The sequence below is a fragment of the Canis lupus genome, chromosome X, assembly GCF_048164855.1.
Source record: "Canis lupus baileyi chromosome X, mCanLup2.hap1, whole genome shotgun sequence".
Lineage (NCBI taxonomy): Eukaryota > Metazoa > Chordata > Mammalia > Carnivora > Canidae > Canis > Canis lupus.
This window is the reverse complement of record NC_132876.1, coordinates 87619616-87630374: the sequence shown is the minus strand read 5'-3', so window position 1 is coordinate 87630374 and position 10759 is coordinate 87619616. Positions and strand designations below refer to the sequence as shown.

The 10759-nt window shown below is 38.1% G+C and overlaps 1 pseudogene; it reads left to right on the top strand.

Moving 5' to 3' along the window:
• The first annotated feature begins 9973 nt into the window (after positions 1–9973).
• Positions 9974–10404, top strand: LOC140628539 (large ribosomal subunit protein eL28 pseudogene; annotated as a pseudogene).
• Positions 10405–10759: the final 355 nt, after the last annotated feature.

Here is a 10759-nt window from a genome sequence, read left to right as displayed (position 1 = left end):
TCACCCCAAGATCAAGAAACAGAATTTAACAATAAGCCAGAAGCTTCTGCCTCACGATCTCTTCTAATCACCCCACTACCCAAGGGAAACCACTATGTTGACTTCTAATAATAAGATTAGCTGTGTCTGCCTAGGGATTTTATATAAATGTGATCATATGGTTATATATTTTGTGCTCTGGTTCCTTTCATGTAACATTTTGTTTGTGTAATTCATCCATGCTGATGCATTAGGTTGTAAATTTTTCATTCTTATTATTGCATAGATTCAATTCAATCTTGTGAGTATATCACAGTTTATTTATTTATTTCCCTTGGGGCACCTGGGTGGCTCAGTCAGTTGAGCATCCTACTCTTGGTGTCAGCTCAGGTCATGCTCTCAGGGTCCTGAGATTAGCCAGGAGTAGGGTTCTGTGCTCAGCAGGAGGAGACTGCTTGAGATTCTCTTTCTCCCTCTGCCCTTCCCCCTGCTATCTCTCTTTCTCTCTCTCAAATTAGTAAAATAAATAAATCTTCATGTTTTCACATCCCTGCTAATGGGCACATGAGTACTTTCCATTGTTTGGTTATTCTTTTACATTTTTTTAAGATTTTATTTATTTATTTGAGAGAGAGAACAGGAGCAGAGGGAGAGGGAGAAGCAGACTCCCTGCTGAGCAGGAAACCCAATGCGGGGCTTGATCCTGGGGCTCTGGGATCACAACCTGAGCTGAAGGCAGATGCTTAACCAATAGAGCCACTCAGATGCCCCTATTCTATTTTTTTTTTAATTTATTTATTTATCTGAGAGAGACAACACGCAAGCAGGGCAATGGGAAGAGGGAAAGAATCTCAAGCAGGCTCCATGCCCAGCACAGAATCTGACCCAGGGCTCAATCTCATGACCCTGAGATCATGTCCTGAGCCAAAATCAAGAGTCAGACACTCAGCAGACTGAGTCACCCAGGTGCCCCTTTAGCTATTCTTTTTTTTTTTAAGATTTTTATTTTATTTATTCATTCATGAGAGAGAGAGAGAATGGCAGAGACACAGGCAGAGGGAGAAGCAGGCTCTATGCAGGGAGCCCGATGTGGGACTCGATCCTGGGTCTCCAGGATCATGCCCTGGGCCAAAGGCCGCACTAAACCACTGAGCCACCTGGGCCGCCCCCCTTTAGCTATTCTTAATAGTGGTGCTATGAGAATCCCAGAATAGGCCTTTGATAAATATATGTGTGCATTTTTGTTGGGTATAGAAATAAGAGTTGAATTGCTGGTTTATAGGATTTATGTATATTTCATTTTATAAAAAATAGCAAAAAAAATTCCAACATAATTGTATCAATGTACTCACATCAGCAATGTAGTGTCTTATTTACATATCTTTTCATTACTCTCCTCACTTTACCAATTTTTTAAAGAAAAGCAAGCATGACATTCAATCCTGTTCTTTAACCAATAGATCCAATGACAGTCATAAAAAGCAGATAGAAACTTTCTGTCTATATAATTTTCTTCTGCTCTTCAAGGGAATAAGAGCCGATTCTTTAGGTTGCAAAGTGAAATGTGACAGGATCCCTGATGCAACAGGTGCTCAGAAATATTTGTTCAATCAATGAAGTCAGAAGAGAAGAATCAAGAAGATTATTCATTTTATGACTCCATGGTTAACATTTATTTAAATATACAGATAAGTCTAATTAAAACCACATATGAGTTAATAATTACATATACTTTTGTTACTTTTTTTTCTTCGGTTTTTAAAGGCCTAACATTTGCCGGGAAGGCAACAGGTGATGATAGTGCAATAGATTTGTTAATACAGTCAGAGAAGGAAAAGATCCAGACTAAAAGTGACTAATTTGATGTTGATATCACTGTTGACAATAAAATAATACTATGACAAATAGTTTTTAAAAGGTGACCAGCAGGTCAATGTGAGTCTCTGCAGGACAAGTCGGTGCCACATTCAATTTTTTGTTCCCTGTAGGGCTCCCTGCTAGTAGATACAATGTCATTATTTGCGAAATGAATGAAAAATCTAACCCAACAAAACAAACACCCAGGAAACTCTCAGCCATGTATTGCATCTAATTAGTTCCTTTATTTAAAGTACCCAGAGTGACTGTCATGGGAACGAACAGAACAGCATGTTCAGAGAAAAAAACAGGAGTTGAGGAGAACAGAGACGATTATATGATGAGAAAAAAACCTGTCTGCACGGTGTGTTTTGGGTAATAGTTCACTTTTAACCCTTCAAGTCCTGCCATTCCCAAAATAGTTCCCTGGGCATCAACAATTAAACCAAATGGAATATTTTGATTTCTAATCATTTCTTCTGTGAGAAATTAGGGACTTTTATACACTGGGGCACCCAGTCTTATTTTTAAATGTTTTTCGAGAGCTTGTTATTTCTTCTGAGTATTGTTCTGAAGATCTAGATTAAGTTATGCTAAATTATGCTAAATTCAGCTAAATTTTAAAATAGTTCAATAACTAGGACATTTTGCTAAATTCTAATCTCAGAGAATAGATCTGTACCTTTTACTTTCTGATGATAACCAATATCCAACTCCCTTTAAGGAAGAAACTGTTGCCCTACTGTTTCAACTCAATGGTCCAGGTAAAATAATAGTTGCAGCAAATTTAGACACTCTGCATGGGCTGTGACAATAAGCAAGAAAAAAGATGAAATGCTAACATTCTCTCTTCGATTTACCTTTAATGCCTTCAAAGCAGAAATGGACATTTTTACATTTGAGTGCTAGGATTTGCTTTAGAATCTACTACACTTTGCTACTTAGCCATCGAGAAGATATGGGTCTGGGGAGGGGGAGGTGTTCTTTTCTTTTTCCTTCCTAAATTCAAAATGTACCTAAAATTTTCTGGATGCCAGATATGCTGATGAGTCATGAAATTAGCAAAATTCAGAGATGCAATTTAATGAGGGGATTCCAAATCGAACCTCTGCTCCAAGAAATACATGATTACGTTTCCTCAAAGGGAAATTACACAGCCAATTTCTAATTACAAAAGAATTCACCGACTAGTCAGTAGATTGACTAGAGCACTTGTTTTTCTTTTACCTTCCTGTCTTCTAACCTTGGGACATTTCCTTATTTCATATCAGCTCCAAAGAGTATGAAGGAAAAGACAAGGAATATGCAGCTCTAATAAATTTTTCCTTATGCAGAATTATCAAACTAGGTTAGGAAGGTTAACATATGTAGGAAAAGAAAAATATTGTCAACTTTAGTATAATTTTTCATATTATCTATGGGTTTTAAATATTCTTGGCATAATAAAGTGATCAATGGTATGAGAAAATAACTCCGATTTTTGGAAATGTTTGAAATTGAATTATTTTGCAATTGTGATTTAGTTGGAGGAACTGGAACTCCTCCATCCACAACTGTTTTGGGAAAAGGTTAATTCCTCTGTGCTGGCCAAGAGCTATTTCAGGGCTCAGCGATGGAGATTTTGTAATTTGGCCAATTAGGAATAAAGGTGTAAACCAGGGAGTGGATTGTACTGGAAACGATAAGGAGGACAATACAGAAAGAAGAAACATAAAGAGGAAATTGGTGGGGTTTATGCAAAACTTAGGTTTCCCAGGCTTCTGTTTCAGGAATCTTAGTTCCAGGTTCCATATTTACTGTGAAACCTTGAGAAAGGCACTTATTTTGTTAAGCCACGATTTTCTTGCCTTTCAAATAAGGATAATGTTTTTCATATATAATATATATCTTTTGTAATAAAGAAGAGAGGAAATGCACCTGGGTAGCTCAGTCAGTTGAGGGTCTGCCTTCGGCTCCCCACATCTGGCTCCCCACTCAGTGGGCAACCTGCTTCTCCCTCTCCCTTTGCTGCTCCTCTTGCTTGTGCTCTCTCACTGTTTCTCAAATAAATAAATAAAATCTTTTTTTAATAAAAGGAGTTATTTATAAAAACTTTTTGAAATACTACTTTTAGAATGTATAAATTGAACAAAGGTCCTTTCAGAGGATGAGTTACAATGCTCGTTCTAGAAGATTAGTTGAATTGTTCCATCTTGAGATTTCTGTGAGACCAGAGCAGGCATCCAGGTGAATTTGCATTTTGTAGCACTTTAAAGGAGAAATGTAAATGGAAAGTAGGGAGAGAAGAGGAAAGCTCTAACATATATTGAATATTTGCTAGGTACTAGGCACGTTACATTTATTATGCCATGTAATCTATCACCAACTCTGTGAAATGCCTAGTATTCTCCCTACTTCACAACAGAGTCTCAGAGGAGTTAAGAAATTTCTCCAGGTTCACAGGGCTAGTATGAGCACGAGACAAACCTTGAACAAGGATGCACTTGGCCTTACACCTAAGCTTACAGGCCCACCAGAGCATCTAAGTTGTCCACTGAAGAGTCCTTCAACAATGTCATAGGAGAAGAAAAAGAAAGCCCAAAGAATTCAGTTTGTTTTGAATTCAGTTTTCGAGAAGCCAACTACAAGTCCCAAGGGTAATAGAAACCTTGTGGGTTTTTTATCTTTAAAATTGGAGTAAATGGGGCAGCCCAGGTGGCTCAGCGGTTGAGCGCCGCCTTCAGCCCAGGGTGTGATCCTGGAGACCCGGGATTGAATCCCACATCGGGCTCCCTGCATGAAGCCTACTTCTCCCTCTGCCTGTGTCTCTGCCTCCCTCTCTCTCTCTCTGTGTCTCTCATGAATAAATAAATAAAATCTTTAAAAAAATAAAATAAAAATAAAATAAAATTGGAGTAAATGTTGCAAACTACTCCATAATCTTTTAGTTTAAAATAGCAAATAATGTCTTTAATTATTCTCCATTAACTAAAACTAAGATTCTAAAACAATGAGTTCTATTTATTTCAGGATTTTTTAGATGTCCCTTGCTGAGTTGTCAGGTACCCACTAAAGATGGTCTGCTCAAGGATTAGTACTCTGAAAAAAAGAGGGAAATAAGGATATTTCCAGTGTTTACAGGCTGCAGATTTTCAACCTAATGCCTAGACTTTGTCTTAGAATAGTGTTTTTATTATCATCATCATCATCATCATCATTATTTAGTGTCAAATGGAAGATTCTTGGAGTCTGAAACTGTATCCACTAAAAATGTATTTTCTTCATTTTCTCATATGTGCAAAAGCCTAAACAGCTTGGGATCTGTTTGTATTTTAGGGTCAAGGAGCAGGTTAGCTTAGAGACAGCACTCTGGATTTTGTAGTAAAACTGATTTATTTCAAAGCCCCTCTCTGCCACTAATTAATTTGAATCTCAGTTTCTATGCCTGAACTAACATGAAGGGTTATTGTGATAATCATTTGCTAATTATGTAAAATGCCTGGTATTCAATCAGCAATGAATAAATGGAGAACATTTTTATTTTAATTCCATTTTGCTGTTTTGGAGGAGAATTATACCTAATACTAATGGTCTTACAATTTTCATGCCTCTATGCAAGGAAATATTCTACATTGTGGCCAATTGCAAGACAGCTAACACTCTTGAAAGAATAAATTAGCAGTATTCTCAAAGTTTATTCAATCCAGTCTACACATCTGATTTTTTAAAAGATTTTATTTATTCATGAGAGACACAGAAAGAGGCAGAGACACAAAGGGAGAAGCAGGCTCCCTGCGGGGAGCCCTATGTGGGACTCAATCCCCAGACCCCAGGATCACCCTCCCACCCCCCAGCTGAAGGCAGATGCTCAACCTGTCAACCACTGAGCCACTCAGGCGTATACATATAAGTAAGTATATGTATACATGCTAAGTATGTCTAAGTATACATACAGCTTTTGTTTTCTCTGTTTTAAATATGATTCCACTGTTTTACAACTTCTAATGTTGCAGAGAAGTCAAAAGTTATCCTTATTTCATATACTTTGTAGGTGATCTAGTTGGGGTTTTTTTTCTGTACTAATTTAGGATCCTCTTCTTTATTTCTAGACTCCTGAGGTTCCAAATAAAATACACTGCAATAGACCTTTTTTTTTTTTTTTTCATTCATCATGCTGGGCTCTTGTGGGGCTCTTGCAGTTTGGAGACTCAATTCTGGGTAATGTTCTTGCATTATTTCTTATGTAACGCAGGAAAAAATTATTCTGGGAAGAAAATGATCACTTTCAGAAGCCCTTATTTGCCTGTTCTACTTTTTACTTTGTAAAAAATCTTTTGTCTTTATTGTAAACAATTTCATTTTTTAATTTCAATTTCTAGGATATTTCAATGACTGAATATTCCAATCTTTCAATCAAATTTCTTATTTTTAATCATATTTTCACTTCCAAGAACTCATTCTTTTAATTTTTATTTTTTTAAGTAGGCTCCACACCCAACATGAGGATTGAAGTCACAGCCCTGAGATCAAGTCACATGCTCTACCAACTGAGCCAACCAGGCACCTCTCCAGAAACTTATTCTTAATCCATGATGATACAAGTTAAGTTCTTCTATTCTCTGCATTATCTCAATTTCTTTGGTCTCTTTTGCTGTGCCCATATCATCCTCCAAACATTTGGTGATTCTAGGTAGCCCATTCATATTTAAAGCTGAGATAACAAAAAACTGATCAGAAGTTCTTTTCTCCATGGGTAGGCTTTGTCTGCCAATGGAATTCACAATTACATAATCAAATGGCCAAACAAATGTTTCACTGAATACCCTGCAGATGTCAGTATTTGTGGATCTTCTCTATAGAGAAGTTCAGTCTTAGCAAATAATCTTTGAATCGCTGCCAGGGGAGTCTGAGGCTGGTGGTCTTCGTTCTGGTGATGGGAGGATTGGAGTTTCACCTTCACTATGCAATCTTTCACTCAATCCCTTTTATGATCTCTCCAAAGTGCAATAATGTTTTCCAGTGCCCATAGATCTCACAGGCCTTACCAGGTGCTCCTTCTCCAAAAAGCAGCTGGCTTTATGTAGGGTGCAGTGGACTGCTAAAGCTTCAATTATAGCACCAGCTGAGGGAAAACACCTCAGCACCTGTCAATATATGGTGCTCTCTCCCTCATATTTGAATGAGTCCAGAAACCAATGGGCATAAATATGCATGACCCCTCTAACTAACTATTGGATCTAATAACTGGAATTATTATTTTTCCAATTACTACAAACTTGAGTTCAGTGAAAGTGGATATCCTAGCAGCCTAAAGAGAAACCCCTGCATCAGAGAAGAGAGGTACAGTCCCAGGTGTGGAAGCTGACACTGATACCTGGCCATTTGGGGCTTCTTGTGCCACTGAACCAACAGCCATGGAAGAGGATCACTGTACTGGGTAAGTGATTTATTCTGATTACCAGGGAGAAATTTGGCTGTTACTACACAATAAAGGCTAAAAGGACCATCCATGTTGAAACTCGGGGCATTTACTATGGCACATTTTAGCTGACCATACTCAATAGTCCTGATCCATGAAAAATTACATCATGGCAGTAAAAATTAGACATCAAAGACTCAAATCCTTTAGGGATAAAATTTTGAATAACCCCCAGGAAAGATTACCATCCAGCTGACACACCAGCAAAGGAGAAGACCACATGTAATGTGTTGTAGAAGAAGGAAGCTATGATAATCAACCTAGCCCGCATAACCATTTAAAGAAGTGGAATCGAATACAGCTATGTTTTGTGTAACTAATCTCTTTTGCCACACTATATTATGTGAACTCTGGAATTACCTAATGTTTTATACGTTAGGTAAGAATATCAAGAAATTTTTTATCATCCTGCCATGATACAACAACTAATGGGACTTCGTATAATTCCTCTGTTAGGAAAACGAAGATTTTATTCCAATGAAATACAAAAGTGGATATTGCAAACCAAAAGGAGTGGACTGTTGGAGATGCTTCTGTTTGGCACCCTTTCCATACCATTTTCCACTATTTTTTACCTTTTCTCATTCCCCACTGTCCCCCCCACCACCACCATAAGACTCTCATAATTACAAGCTGGCCTACATGGACCATCCCAAAGGGCTCCTGTTGGGTTACGCCAGTGGGGAGCCCTGGCATTAGAATGCAGGGAAGGGAGGGGGGTGTGAGACTGGGGATTTATTCCCTTGGTTTTCTCCCTGAAAGGTTGCCTGGAGCTGGCTATTTTCCTCATCCAAAGGTCACTCATGACTGCTTTTAAGATCAACTAACTCTTGGGGCATGTGGGTGACTCAATCAGTTAAGCATCTGACTCTGAATTTCTGCTCAGGTCTTGATCTCAGGGCTGTTCAATTGAGCCCCACAAAGGGATCCATGCTGGGCATGGAGCCTGCTTGAGATTCTCTCTCTCCCTGGACCCATCTTCCCTTCCCTCACTTAAAAAAAAAAAAGAATGACTTCTTTAAAAATAAAAAAAGCAACCAACTCTACACAACATTTTTTTCCCTTTCTCTTATGCTTTCAAGGTTAAAATAATAATATCTTGTCTGCTACTAGCCTTATGTTCCTGCATGTAAATAAACCCTTCGAATTATCCTATTTCAAGTGTACCATCTCTGTTTCCTATGGGAACTAGGTCTGATTCCATATATATATTACAATAGTTTTTATATAAATAGGTTTAAACAAATTTCTGTTCTGTGTTATTTAGTCTCCTTCCATATACACACATGCATACATACTATAAACATTTTGTCATCAGTAACACTGAAAATATTATACTTTGGCTATATCCCAGTGGACATTTGTCTTAATTTCCTGAAGATCCATTAAAGAAGTGAAGTTGATGGCTCATGCACTGTGAATATTTTTAAGTATCTTAACACAAATTTGCATATTGCCCTCCGGTAAACTTGTGTCAACTTATACTAATTTATATCGGGCCCATATGAGGCAATTTAATGCATTCAACTTTAGTTAAAGCTGGGTGTTAATATTTTATAATTTGCAAATTTATGGATGAAACAATTTCATTGTTTAATTTGCATTTCTTTTATTATCTCTTAAATTGAACATTTTCATATGCTCACTTTCCATTTAAAAGATTTTATTTATTTATTTGAGAGAGAGAGAGAGAACAAGTGGGCGGAGGAGCAGAGGAAAACAGACAAGCAAACTCTATGCTGAGCATGGAGCCCCACTGGGGCTTGATCTTACGACCCTGAGATCATGCCCTGAACCAAAATCAAGAGTTGGATAGTTAACCAATTGAGCCATCCAGATGCTCCTCACTTTCCACTTATATATCTTTTTTTGTAAATCGACTATTCCATCCTTTGCCTTTTTGTCTATGAGATTTCATCTCTTTTTCTTATGTCAAAATACTTACCCTTTGTCAATATTTATCCTTGATGACAAAAAGAGTAAAAACAAGAAATAAGGGGCACAATTGAATTTTTTTCAGGGTAGGATTACTGAAGGATTGAATCAGAGATATTTTTCAGAGTTATTTTTAGGGTAAATTGTATTCTATTCTTGAAAATACACAATGATTATCATTAACATCACCAGGAACTGCATGAATAAGTTATCAACAGAAAAAAAGGAGTCTCTTTGAGTAGATATCAAAACTTACAATATAGTGTTATTTAAAATGCTAGCCTAGAAAATAAGAGTTTCTCCATGAAAAGAGACTGGCATGGCCCAGTTTCATGGAGGAATAGAACTGTGAAATAGGTCTTGAAAGACAAGAAGGAAGAAAAATAATGATATAGAAGTATGAACACCTGCCCCTCAATTCATATCAGACTGTCAACCATCCAGTTTGTATGACAGAGAGTTGTGATAAGGACCAAATGACATAGTATATTGTTTCTGAAACTTAGGTAAGCCAGTTGATAGAGGCTGCCACTATGCATTTCTTCACACTCATCTTCAATTCCTTCTCCATAGCACATTTCCTAGAAAGGCTACACTCACTTCTTGTCTCTCTTCCAAGAGGGGTACCCATGTGCTATAACTGGTTATAAACAAAGAGCTTAATAGGGGCACTTCTTTTTCCTTCCTGTTAAGTGACAGATGCACTTTCCATTTCTGGTTGCCATAGTGAAAGGAGCTACCACCATGTCCACTTACCTGCAATGGATGGTCCCTGCAGAACTGCTCCAGCTTCCTGATGAAGAGGAACAAACAGACATTCAGCATCGACCCAAATAACCTGAAGGTTCTCAACTCCTTCTGTAACAATGGGCTGATACAAAGCTAGATTGTGGGCATGGGGCCTGGGACTGACAGTGGTGCTCATGAAACTGAGATCCCACCACCTCCTAATTGCAGACCACCATGAACCAGAATGCCCAGGCCACTCTAAGCAGCATCAGGCCCATGATCCACAAGAACAATTACCCCCAGATCTGCACGTGGTTGCCATTCGCACAACCAGAGCCATACTGCACAGCCAGAAGCCTGTGATGGTAAAGAAGTGGCCTGACCTACCAAGAGTTCCTGAGCACCTGCCTCCCACTTCCAAAGCAATAAAGATGTCAACTGCCTGAAAAAGAGAGAGAGAGAAAGATGCAGATGGGGCAGCCATCTTGAAATGAAGAAGCAACCCCCAACACACTAGTTTTGACAAAATAGAAAGAATTTTTTAAGCTGTGTTCTTGAGATGTTGCTCAATCCCAGCCTGCTCAACTTTGTACTGTCTCCCACCATACTTCTGATTATGTGAAAATCTATACCATTATCTGTCATCTACTGTGATCTGTACAGGCCATCATATCCTAACTGTTGGAAACATTGAAATTGGATGCTCACCTTCCCCAATTTCTAGACTCTTACTTTTTATGCCCTTCAGGACCCCACGAGAAGGAATTTAAATTAGGTTCTCAGTTGGGATTCATACAACTT